The 12,964-nt window shown below is 40.3% G+C and overlaps 1 protein-coding gene across 5 annotated transcripts in view; it reads left to right on the top strand.

Moving 5' to 3' along the window:
* Positions 1–12,964, top strand: part of MACROD2 (mono-ADP ribosylhydrolase 2) — a 1,333,204-nt gene that overhangs the window by 465,028 nt on the left and 855,212 nt on the right. The window lies entirely within an intron of this gene.

Below are 12,964 nucleotides of genomic sequence, written 5' to 3'. Positions count from 1 at the left end.
TGATTCTACCAGGGGCTGCAGCAGCTTGTTTAATAAAATGTAGGTACAATGTTGTATTTGGAAACCTACGATCAGCTGCTTGGAGCTGTTTGCATATTTTCACATGACATCTTAAAGGTTGTGTAGGCCTTAGTAATGACAACGCTTATGATAAATTAATATTACAAGTGGTGATTAGCTAGCTTTCTCCTCCTTACGCCTTCCATATTGATACGGTTACTGAAGTGTTAAATATTCTCTCCTGGCAGATATTGTGACTAGCTTTACAATTAAATATTGTCAAATATTTTGATTCTCTCACTGCTTATTAATAAAGAAAACCCTTACAGAGGGAAATTCAAGTCTTGGACTACATACATGACTACATATTTTTAGAAATGGTAGTGACTGCTGCAAATAAAACTTTTCCTCAAGTTTAATTGTGAGGACTAATCTCTAAACATTTTCTCTCCTTGTCTCTGGGTTTTCCTGGACATGCCATTTTAAATGCTGTGTTATACTGATATCTCCATTGTGCTGCCAATTTAAATACTCTTAAATTCTCAGCCTGCAGTATACAGTCACAATAAATCAAGATGATGCCATTTGAGTCACTTTTTCTGCAAACTTTGAAGAAGCTAGTCTGATTGGGACATGCTCTTCTCTGTGGGGAAAGAAAAAGTTTTTCCCGAGAGGTATTTATCTGTCCCAAAATACCTTACTCCAAACTTTGCACATGTTCTCATCTTTTTATGGGGGTAGGCATAGGGAGCCAGCCCTGCTGCCCTGTATGTAGTATTAAATAAGTTTGGCAAGTCTTACAGTTTGCTTACTGCTTCCAATCTTTTTCTTTCCCCACCTCACAAAAGAGCCTCACTTTAACCCTGTGTATGCATTAAATACACTAGAGGTACTTCTATGTTTAAATCTCATATTTTCTCTAAGTGGATGCAGAGGAAAGTCACTTAGCAGTAACACTGAAGACTGACATTTTTAAGCTTCAGTGGCTTAACATAGTTGCCTAATTCCATAACAAAACAGTAATTCTAAGCACCTACATGCTGCTTTAGGCCCCTATGGCATGGTGTTTCAGAGGTATTGCAATGGGAATTGTGGGTGCTTAGTAGCTCTGAAAATGAGTCCACTAAACTGTTGTGTAGATACTCAAAAATAATATTTAGGAGCCTAAATATGGACGTAGCACCTAACTTTAAAGTGCCCATGTTTGAAACTTGAATCCAAGGATGGCATGTTCAGCAGTCATGCCTCTTTTAAAAATGTTACTGCTCTTCAGTGCACCGTCTGCCTTGCTGACAAGGTTTTACATTCACACCAATGCTCAGATGGTTCTGTTAACACTCACAGGACTTGAAATTAAGATAAATCAAAGTTGTTATGCTATAGAACTTTGCCAGGACAGAATGGGGAAAAAAAAGTGTGTAGGGGAGGGGGAGTTTAGAAATGTATTGAAAAGAGGATGGCGCAGATTTAACCCGAAGGCCAAAATTTTACCTTTTAACTTGAGGACATTTTCGGTGTAAAAATTTCAAAGGAGGACATAAGAGGAAGAGGGGTAATGGAGGAATGAGTAGATATAGGACAAGATCAACTGTTTCGTTGTGGCTTTCTTGGGTCAATGAGTTTTCTTATTAAACAATCCAAAAAGATAAGTGATGACGTGGTAGAAAATGTGGGTATACTGAAACGGTACTATAGTTCATATTGAAAACCTTCCTTAGACAACATTTTAGTTACCAAACCGTTATGTTCTCTGCACATGAAGATTCGCCAGTGAAACCAGGCCTTGTAAGATACTCTTGGGTGCTGCTGAAGAATCTCAATTTGCTTTGTGAGCATATGGCACCTTTGAAGATTGGGCAGGAGAATGTAGCTAACTTGTTATAACAGCATATTTATGCACTTAAGGAAAATCCTCTTCCCGTACCAAGTCTGGATAGAATCAGGGTGTGCCTTGTGAGGTTTGGGTTGGGTTTCCCTGAGGTTCCAGTAGTTATTGCTGGTCCTGCACTCCCACTCTGTGAGTGCAGCAGCCGGTGTAGGAGTGGATCCATCGATCCTAGCCCTGGCCAGTTCCCCGGCCCAGTTGTGTGACTATGCATAGGGAGCTCCTAAGGATTTAGGCTCCAGGATGTGGACTGTCCCTTTACGGGGTTCCCAAATTTTGTTCAGCCCTGTGCAGTGGAACAGTGCCTGCTTTTGAAGTAGTGTGTATTGTTTGTTTTTTGGTGGAGACAGTAGGGGTGGAGGAATTTTTCATCATCAGGATTTAAATTATCTAGTATGTTAAAGCATATACTAGGAATCTAAACAACTTGTGCTTTCATTGTGGATTTCCTTGTTCACAATTCTTCACATGTGCAAGCTGAGGAAAACTACTCGAGGATATATTTCTCTCCTGTCCGGTCGTTATTTATTTGTATTGGCCAACATTGTTTTTTAAAAACACTATTAAAATATTGAAGAAGACTGAGTGTCTTTGCATTTGATTTGATTTTCAGTAGTTTTGTGGTGGTAAGATCAGAAGCACTGCTTCAGTACACTTGCAAAGTGCATGGGGGAGTTAGTTCTGCTCCAAGGTTTCTAAAGAAGACCATTCAGTTTCATTGCCAATATGTCCTTATTTTGTGCTCCAGCAGGAAACGTAATTCTTTCCACTGGTGGTTTTTGACCTCAGCTTTTGTGAAGCCTGGGAGATGGTAGTGTATCTGTGGATGGATTTTATTAATTAACTGCAAAACATACCAAACTACAACTTTTACCTTTTGTTTTCCTTTTTCTTGACCAGGATAATGGTAATTTTTTTAAACTATTGCTGAAGAATCATTGTCTGACTTCCAGAAAATCAGGTAAGAAAAGGAAGACTTGTAGCACCTTAGAGACTAACAAATTACTCTAAGGTGCCACAAGTCCTCCTTTTCTTTTTGTGGATACAGACTAACATGGCTTCTACTCTGAAAGAAAATCAGATGTTTCTCTTGAAAATATATACTCGGTTAAATTTAATACTGGAGCTGTAGGTGAAAATAGTGAAGGTAGTTTAACACAGGAAGTGGGTAAAAATGTCTAACTGAAACAGTATGATGTTGATGAGGCCGTGTGCCAATCTGTCAGAAGACATTATAATACACTTGACACAGTTTGCACTCTTAGCTTCTACTGTTGTATGCTAATGTGTTTCCCTGTTTTGTCTTGCATAAAAAAAAATGACTTTTCAGATACTGTAGTGAAGCCAATGGTATGACCATGTGGTAGTAAAGGACTTGATAATGTTTAGTTTACAAATGCTTTGGGGGTGGGGGGGGGAAGAGGACTGTAACTTCATCACGAAAATGAGACTTCAGTCTGGTAGCAAGGCTCTAATAATTGAAACTATGTATTCTTTAGGAGTGGGAAGAAATAAATCCCAACTTCACTATAAACTAGGGTATCAAATTATAACTGGGGAACTTTATCTAATCTGCGTTTGACTGACACCTTCTCCAGCCTGTAGTGTCACTCATAAATTCACATAGTGTCCCTCATAAATCATTCTAGAGTAGGGTTCCCTCCTGTGCATCTTACAAATGCCACAGGAGCCTTCACACCTCACAAAATCCATAAAGTGGTAATAGTTCAGCGTGAAATTCATCCCTGTGTAGCAGGCCAGCAAAAGGTCTATGTACCACTTACACCCTATTTGTGGGCTTAACTGGGTTTTAAATAGTTCATCGGTCTTTTGTTGGTCCTCTGAATTTCACCCACTGTGCTCCATTAACCTAATTAAATTTTAAGAAGATTGGCATGCGCTTTGCTTACCTATGCTCAGATTCCCAACCAATCTGTACCTGAACGAGTGCAACTCTTACACCGGTGCACCTTACATCTGTGCATCCGAGCAACTCTACAGCTTCTGTGCACTTTAAGGTCCACTGGAGTCTTTCTTCAACACCTTTTCAGCTTGCAAAGTCCAAAAAGCCAAGTCAAGACCTCTTGCCCAACCCTGCTCAATGTCCCCTGTGGCTAACAAAGTCCACTAGAGCACATCCCTTCACCCCAAGTGTATCGATTGATTTATAGCAATAGATTTGAATAGACTTTTCACTAAACAGCTGTGTTAACCAAGCACGCATGTGCAGCAATTCCTTCCTTAAGGGTGCACTTTATTAAATCAGCCAAAGAAAAAAGTACTGCATAGTCTCAGTACATTTTTAAAAATGATTTACTCATTAAGTCAGACTCCTTTTTCTCTCCAGATCAAGGCCAACTCCTTTTTTTCCCCCCTGTACAGGCTATTTCCATGCTAAATTTCACATATCAGTCCCACACTCATTTCAACTGTAGGGCTGTTCAAAAGGAGATATACAAGGATCTTCTTTTTTTAAAAAATGGGCAGAGAGTACTTCCTCCTCCCCCTCCAGTCTCCGCTTGCTTAGAATTCTCAGAAGAATTCTCTTTCATGCAGAGACCAAGCATGGAAAGCTTTAGACCAAAATGTAAAAGTTATCAGTGATTGAAAATGGGGTCTTCAAATGAAGACCCTTATGCAACGTCTCACAGTCAAGGCCTCTCCTTCTGTGATGTACCAGTATGCATACACATCACCATTGAAGACACCTTTGTCTACTCTGCAGTACTAGTTAAAAGTTATTTCCTGTTCTATGTATAGGGGACATCTAATATACCTATCACAGGATGCACTCACCACTGGAGGGGCCTCCTCCTGGTCGCTCTGGAGATTAGCTCCTTCCAGATCCGGGCCCCCTTCTGCTGCTCACTGCACAACCTACTTCTGCCCTCTCTCTCTGTCACTCTAGGTACTCCTCCATCATGACTTGGCCCTCCAGCTGGGTCATGCATGTTTTCCCCCTTCCCAAGGTATCAAAGTTTTTGCTTACCAGTGTCTCAGGCAGTCTTCGCATTCATTGTCCCTATCGTGCCACTTCCCCAGTGGCTGGGAGGAGAATATATGCCCATCCTCTATGCTGGGTTCCTGCTCAGGATCCCTCCAATCAGCAGCCAAGGTCTTCACCTCCTGAACCATGCAGCCGTTTGCCTAAGCCTTTCCCTACCATAAGGCTCTCCCTACTTTTCTACAATTCCCTCCTCTTAGGGAGTAACTGTAGGCTGTTTGCCTCTGTAGCCCCAAACACACCTCCCTTCTTCCAGGGAGCAACTGCAGGCTACTTCCCTGCTGCCTCCTCTGCTATGTAGTTCCTGTCTTTATAATCCCCACCCAGCTGGTCCTCCTCAGCTGGGTTCTCTCATTCAGTCAGGGGATTACTGAGCCACCTGATTCCCCTCAGCTGTGGCCTGTCTCCTTAGGCTACATGAACCCTTTCAGGACAAGTGTGGGGTGAACACCCAATCACAATACCAGTGTGTGACAACTGTTGGTGAAAATGCTGATTCTTCAATGGAGACCGCTGTATATAATGTAATATTTGTGTTCAGAGTAGAGTGCCCTTCAAGCCATTCAGTCTGTGAAATGCTGCTGGGAATCCAATAATACTTGTATTTTGTATACCTGTATTATAAGACCATTGAACCCACAGCTTTCTGCACAAATCATACAAATTCCAAACAATAAATCCTTTTCTCCTGTGGCAAAACTATGTGAGGCATGCATCAAAATGAAATAACATTTTTAAAAAAAATTATCTAAATCCAAATTAAAGTATAGGCACTGTATGCCAGTGCCTAGGGTCTCAGCTCCTGGGGTCACGTGATTACATCAAACTCTTAGCTTTATTTATTTATTAGAAAGCAAATGTGTAGTCTTTATGGTTGCAAACAAAATCGATTTGGTGACATCTGCCTCATAGTGCAGATAGACTGATACAATAATTCTCAGGAGCATGAGCTGCTCCTTGCAACTCAAGGAGGTGTTAATTCCATGGCCGCTGCTTTGGGGGACCCCTGACAACACCACCTCAGCAGAGGACTGTATATATGTCAGGAGTAGAAAGGTACATCAGACTGGCACACACTCCCAATCAGATATGCTTCGGTTCCTGTGGTAAATACTGGAGGGACCCCTTGCTGATCCCAAGGGAAAGGGGCTGAAGTGCCATTGTTGGAGGAAGGAATTAGACACCGTCCTGCTGCCTCAGGCTCTCTGAGAGGTGAGGGGCCCTGAACCATTGTTGCTTCAAGTTAGGGATGGGACCACTGCACTGGGAGAGAGTCACAGGAGACCCTATGTCATGCCATGAGCCACAAATTGCCTTAGTCCATCCCTGAGCTAGCGACAAGGGATGGAATCACACTTATTCCTCTTTAACAATTTGTATAGATCTCTGCCTATGCAGGTGTCAGGTGGGACCAGGGGGTGGGTGTCTTCACACCCCTGAGTGAGAAAGTTTCAGCGCTGTAAAGTGGCAGTGTAGACAAGGCCTTAAAGCACTACAACAGCCTTAACGTGGAGTCCCAGAGAATCCTCTTGGGCACTCTTCTATCTTGCCACCCAAGCAAGCCTGCCTTTGTGGTAGATGGTCCCTTACGCCAGAAATCACAACAATATTCAGTTTTTTTATGCCCTTTTTCAAGTTATGATGGGTTGAGGGCTTGTGCATGTCCCCTCTTCATGCGTGCAGGGGAAGCAATCAGCAATGTCTTTTGTCCACTGATGTTCTACATTGGCTTGTCTGGTGTCAATAGACTGGAGAAGATGACATCTCTTGTGGTAAACTTGGTAATGATTCTCCTCTGACTGTGGCAGATTCACAGGCTTAGCAAACATTTTCATAGTTACAAAGCAAACACTTAAATGTTTCCTTTATAACATGGGATGCAGTTATTATAAGTAAGATTAATACATGCAGCCTCCTACAAGCATTTTATAAAATCGAAACACATTCATATAACTCTAATACCTATTTTAACAATACTGAGAGGCAAGCCAGAATGGTATCCAGCTCTGCATTTGTCAATGTTCAATAAGGCCTAGGGGCCTTCGCATAAGCTGGCAACTGGTCTGCCAGTGTCTTAGCTACCATCAGCAGTGATTAGACACACGTCAGCCCTAATGCTGCTTTAATACTTTATAATTTCTCTGGACTTTGAGGAGGAGAGTATTGTCCAGGTGAGCGATTCTGTTTTTTACCAAATTTTGCAAAACACATTTTTTGTGAATCTTTGTAAAAGCAAAATATATATATTTGTCTGTCTTTAACTATAATTCCTTTACAAGAAAAACCTGACCATTTGCAAATATCCACTCCTACAACCTCACTCTGTTGCTTACTTACAAAAAGAAAATAATGCTCAAATTAATTTTTTTAAATGCTGGGTGTTTTTGTTTGTTTTTGTTCTTTAAGTCTATCTTTTTACAGTAGTTCTTTTCTATCTTAACCTGTTCAGATTACTCTGAAGTGTATTATGATTATATCCCTGAATCATTTGAGCTGGAAGGGTCCTGCAGGAGTCTGTCACTCCCTTTGTTATATATCTAGACTGATGTTAAAATAAAATATCCCTGTAATATCAAATCTGAAACTGTTTGCTGCTCCAAGATATATAAATAATATGCACTGTGTCTTTAAAGTTGAAAACATAATAATAATGTTATCTCTTAGACTTCAAGAATATTTGCCTCTCTCAGGTTTCTTGTTAATAAATGACTGCTCTTATCTAGGCAAGTTTAGATTGATTGATTGCAGTTCTGGTGGTCAAGGCTTTCTAAACTGTTGCCATTGGCTTATCTGAAATGGTTTAAGATCTAGTCAGCAAGCTCAACACTCATCAAGAGTAATTTTCCATGCCAACTGATGCCCTGTGTCTTAACCTAGTTATTTCCTGCTTTAATTATCATTTGAGCTATGAGGCAATGAGATTTACCTATGTAAACCTGATTAATCTTCCCAGCTGTGCAATAAATTTGCTACTGTTTTTTTTACCGTACCTAGCAAGTTTAGAGTATGCTAAGATAATGAACTGATTTAAAAAACAGTATTGGAGAGGAGGTTAAAATTCATCAGTAAACTGAAACTCTTAGGAAAGTATTGACCTGCTTAGTGATAAATCTCCACAGTGAGCTTTCTATACAAAAAGTCACCTCAGGTTCTGGCTGCATTATCCACTAATGAAAGATTGGTTATGCACTTTTAACAAAACGAAGCACTTAATAGTAATAATTTGCACAACTCCCATCTGAGGATATCAAAGTGCTTTACAAATATTAATGGATTTTAGCTTCACAATACCCCTACGAGGTATTCACACTAAAAGCAAATCTTTTCCTTTAGGGAAATAAAAAAAGGCAAATGGGTATAAATCTTCATTTTCTTACAAATAGTGACTATTTTTAGATAGTCTATGACACGTAATTTATATTTTAATTGCTGTCTGTTCTCATAACATATGTCAGCACACGTGATGCTTATTGAGACTATATGACAGCAGGCCTACATTGTCTAAGCCTGGCTGAAATGCAACTGAATGCTGTGGCAATGTCACTAGCTTTAAGTTCAGATCTCTTGTCCTCCTTTCAGTAGTATTGGTACAGCAGGAAGGAGGTGGGGGGGGATCCACTCAGAAGACCCGAAGAAAATAAAATGGCCCTGTTGATAAATTGTACAGTCAGTTGCTTGACCACACTTTGGTTCTTTATGAAATATATCCAAGAGACCAAATTACCAGTGTCAGTCAGGTTTATTCCTCTAAGCCAATGATAATACCGTACAAGGAAAAGGTTCAATACAATATCAGTCTCCGGGAGGCCATTTCAAGCCGCCTTGTTATATTCATCTTACACAGAAGGTGTGCTCCTAAAGTTATACCTCGCAGTCTTAAACCATCTTTTCATACCCTAACTGTTTACAAGTGAAAGTCCTGTGTGCATCATCTGAAACTAGATTTAACCATTCAGCTTTCTACATTTTTTTTTTCTGGTACCATGGTGTATCCTCTTATCTCTTTGTTTGGACGTGTATGCTCTAGGTACCAGAGGGCATAAAGGCACCTCCTAGGTTTGTACTAAGGTAGAACAGCCATATGTCTTGTCCTCTTCCTTTGGAACATTTGAGTATAGGCCTGTGGGAATAACTCCCTACTTGTTGCTATGGTAAAATAATCATATGTTCTGATCCTGATACTTTTCCTATCTATTTAAGCCAAAGCTTACCTGAGCTAATGTAAGCTGCTATGAGATACCTGATACTGGTGAACAGAATTTTGGGGAGAATATAATACACTCAGTTAACTTCCCAGCATTTATGTTAATATTATGCCTCACATATATGCCACCAATCCTGCAAACACTTAGGCGCATACTTACCTTTAGGCACATGAATAGCCCCAATGAAATGAAAGTCAGTTGGATTTAGGAGCCTAAGTACCACTTTTGAAAATGGACTAAGCCAAATATGTGCTTTTGAAAATTTTACTCAAGACCTGTAATCATTAAAACATTCCATTCATACATGGATGTAAGAGTCCTATACTGGAATTTCACAATCTGGGATTGGTATCAGTGAAATAAAAAGTAGCCCCAAGTCACTAACATAATTATGATTGTGATAGACTTAGGACAGCTTATTATCTTTATGTTTTTCTAAATGCTAATTTTTAGTAGACCATAGTTTTGGTTTTCTTTTTGTTATCGGGGTATTGATCAATTAAACAAAAAAGATTAAAGCAGTTTTTAGAAACTAGAAGTCCTTGATCTCTCTGCTAATATTTGTAGCTGTACAAGGACATTTTCCTATTTTTTAAAAATATTTTTCTCGAGTATTGGTATGGGAAAGATCCACACAAATAACAGGAACTGACTGACTAAGGCCTTGATCCCGAAAACTGGCTATAGAGGAAACAAGGGAATGACTGTCCAGTGCTGACAAATGCACAAAGTAAACATTAAAAATATTTATCCCTGTAATCCTTCTTTCATAGTCAGTTTCAGGGCAACTGAAACTGTATTCCTCACAGTAGTCTCTCAGTGACATCCATAGGAGGTTTCTGGCTACCAGCCACCACCTCTCTGCCCATAAGGGTGAAAATGTCTAAGTCCTTTGTCCCTGACAAGAGTGGAGACAGATATTGGACCATGTCCTTTTACCCCATTTTGTTCAATTCATACCCTATTTCTAAAGCATTTGGAAACACATCCATGCCATTCCCTTCCCTAAAGTGAGGAAATCATTTGGAACCTATGCCACCTGCTGAGGAGATACATGGGGTTTTGCTTACCCTACCTGATCAGGGTTTTGCTGGTGCAGTCTCTCCATCTCGAGCTGATATTGATGCTCCCTATCCTCTGTCTCCTTGTGCTGGTACTCCTTGTATTAGCACTGCCTCTCCGCATACTGGTAAAGGTTTTCATACTATTTCTGCCTCTTCCAGTCTGCTCTCCCATGCTCCTGGTCTGCAAGCAGCTGTTTCCAGAGACACACTGTCCCCCTCCAGCAGCATCTTCTCCTGCTCTATTGATCTGTCCTCAGTTCCTGTTGTAATGGTGCCTTTGGTCCTAATGGAACCTGGGTGCTGCCTCTGTCACCTTCTTTCCAAGACTTCCTCTATCTGTTGCACTTTCTGCCAGTAGGCTTAGATGTTCTCTATGAACTTGGACCATCATTTCTCTTCTGGTCATCAGAATACAGCAAGTTGAGTAGCTGTGTTTTTGTCCACTCCTTGGTGGTGAGTTGCCTTTTTCTGCATAGCTCAACTAGCTGACCTTTCTTCAGCCATTCATAACTCATTTTCCCTTGTCTGTCATTTTACTATTCCTTTCCCAAAAATATTGAGATTTTTCCCTTCTACGGTGCTTGCTTTCACTGCTGTTGGTACTTATGGCAGTTTACACTGACATAGATCCCATGCACACTGCCACCATATGTGTCTCAGTTTCAGGGAAATTGCACCTATATTCACCCTCCATCGTCCATCAAAGGCATCCATGCTAGACTGCTAGCTCCCAGCAGTCCCGTATCTTGGGCAGACACCTGCCATCTCGTTCCCTCCTGACGGTTCCTGGTCTACATTATGATATCCCCAGCAAGCCAGACTGTGAAAAGGTCAGCATCTGAACTTTGCTTTTCTCCCAAAGGCTATGACCAGTGTCTTGTTCACAGTTACAAGTTACCATCAGCTCTTTCAAAGCAAGCACATTTTTTCTTAAGGTGAAAGCATTAAAAACAATAAAAGAACCTACATGCCTCCTAAAAAGTTTACCAGAGGTCACCCCCAACTCTAACCTTTCACTATGGTAGGAGCCAATCCTTTAAAACCCACAACTGAGTTTGTCCATGCTTATAAGTTCATAGCCATCTCTGATTCAGAACCAGAACCCAGACTGTTCAGTTCAGTGGTTTCTTTTTAACTGTCAGGCCTTTGCTCCCCAGTCTCTGGGAACAGGTAATCAGCAGATAAAGACCCACTCCTCAGGTTGTAGCTTCAAAAGCTGGGTTTCTGCATTAACCTCTCTCTAAGTATTCCTCAGGAAAACCGCTTCACACTTATTGTCCCCAAAGTCCATTCTGGTCTGGCACATTTTCAATAGAGTCCTTTGAACTCCCATCTTCATATCTCTCCCTGGAGAGGCTACATGCACTCCCAGCCCACAGTAGTACATGGACTTTGCCTTTAATACAATGGACCCCAAAGATACTTAAACTTACTTCAATAAGGTCTCCCACGGGTATTGCAGGATTTTGTGTTATCTGTCACAGTGATCATAGAGATTATTTGTAACAATGATAGGTATAACATTTTGAGACAAAAATGTGATCATTAAGTTGACAGGATACCTTTGGAGAGTTTCTGACTTCCTGCCAGCCACTAGATTAAAATTAAGAGTGAATGCTTAATGGAAACAAGAATTCACACTTTAGAAACAACAACAACAACAATTCCTCCTCTTCTTAGTCTGATGTGAGCAATCTTACACTAATTGCCATATTAAAAACGTGATACATAAATTAAATGGAGATAGTTCTGCCTTCATGTATAAAAGCATCCTATAGTTAGTATATCATGTGATTTTAAAAACTCCAGCATCAGAGCTGCTAATGTACTCATGCTGTAGTTGGATACCGCAGTCAATTCCTGTGAAACAAAAACAATACCATTATCATTTGACCATGGGTTTTTGCTGAACTGGTTCTGGGAACATGCAGAACCCTTTGCTTACATAGAATGCCAGAGGGATCTCATGCTAAAAGCTTGCAACAACTTCAGTTAAGTAGCCCAGGCTCTGTAACTGGTGGGTAAAACAACTCACGTGCTCTGAAGATTGGCTTAGAGTGAGATCTGTAACAAACACTCATCAGTGGGTTTACATATGCTCAGAGTCAGCACCTTAATCCATACTCTGGGCAGAGAAGTAAGCTGCTGAGTTTTATGAAAAGTTTAGAATGATTAATATGCTGATAATACTAATTCCAATGTGTTGTATTGTTTCATCTCTCACTCTCAGAAAGGGTTTTTCTAATCTATGAATCTTGAATTACTGTCTGTAGGAAAATCATCATTGTGTTTCAGAGTAACAGCCGTATTAGTCTGTATTCGCAAAAAGAAAAGGAGTACTTGTGGCACCTTAGAGACTAACCAATTTATTTGAGCATGAGCTTTCGTGAGCTACAGCATAAGTGAGCTGTAGCTCACGAAAGCTCATGCTCAAATAAATTGGTTAGTCTCTAAGGTGCCACAAGTACTCCTTATCATTGTGTTTGTCATCTTTTGCTTTCATTCAGTTGTGGAATTTCTGTGGCTTGAACATAAATATTTGAAACTTACTAATTTTTCTTCATTCAGTTACTTAATTTAAAACAGGGCGTAGTACTAGGTCACTTAATAAAGATCTTCCCATGTGTCTTTAAAAAATTATGCTTATAAATTAAAGAGCAGATGTTGTAATGGGATTGTGTAGTGTGAAGCATGGGAAATTTGTATACACTATGCCTCAAAACCTAAAGTGGAAGCCAAAACTTCCTAGTAGGTTTGATGCAACACTAAAATACAACTGGAAAAAGTTTTAAAAAAATAAATCCAG

This window comes from Caretta caretta, chromosome 3 (genome assembly GCF_965140235.1).
Source record: "Caretta caretta isolate rCarCar2 chromosome 3, rCarCar1.hap1, whole genome shotgun sequence".
NCBI classification, from domain to species: domain Eukaryota; kingdom Metazoa; phylum Chordata; order Testudines; family Cheloniidae; genus Caretta; species Caretta caretta.
The sequence above is the reverse complement of the archived record's forward strand: the minus strand, read 5'-3'. Positions and strand labels throughout refer to the sequence as shown.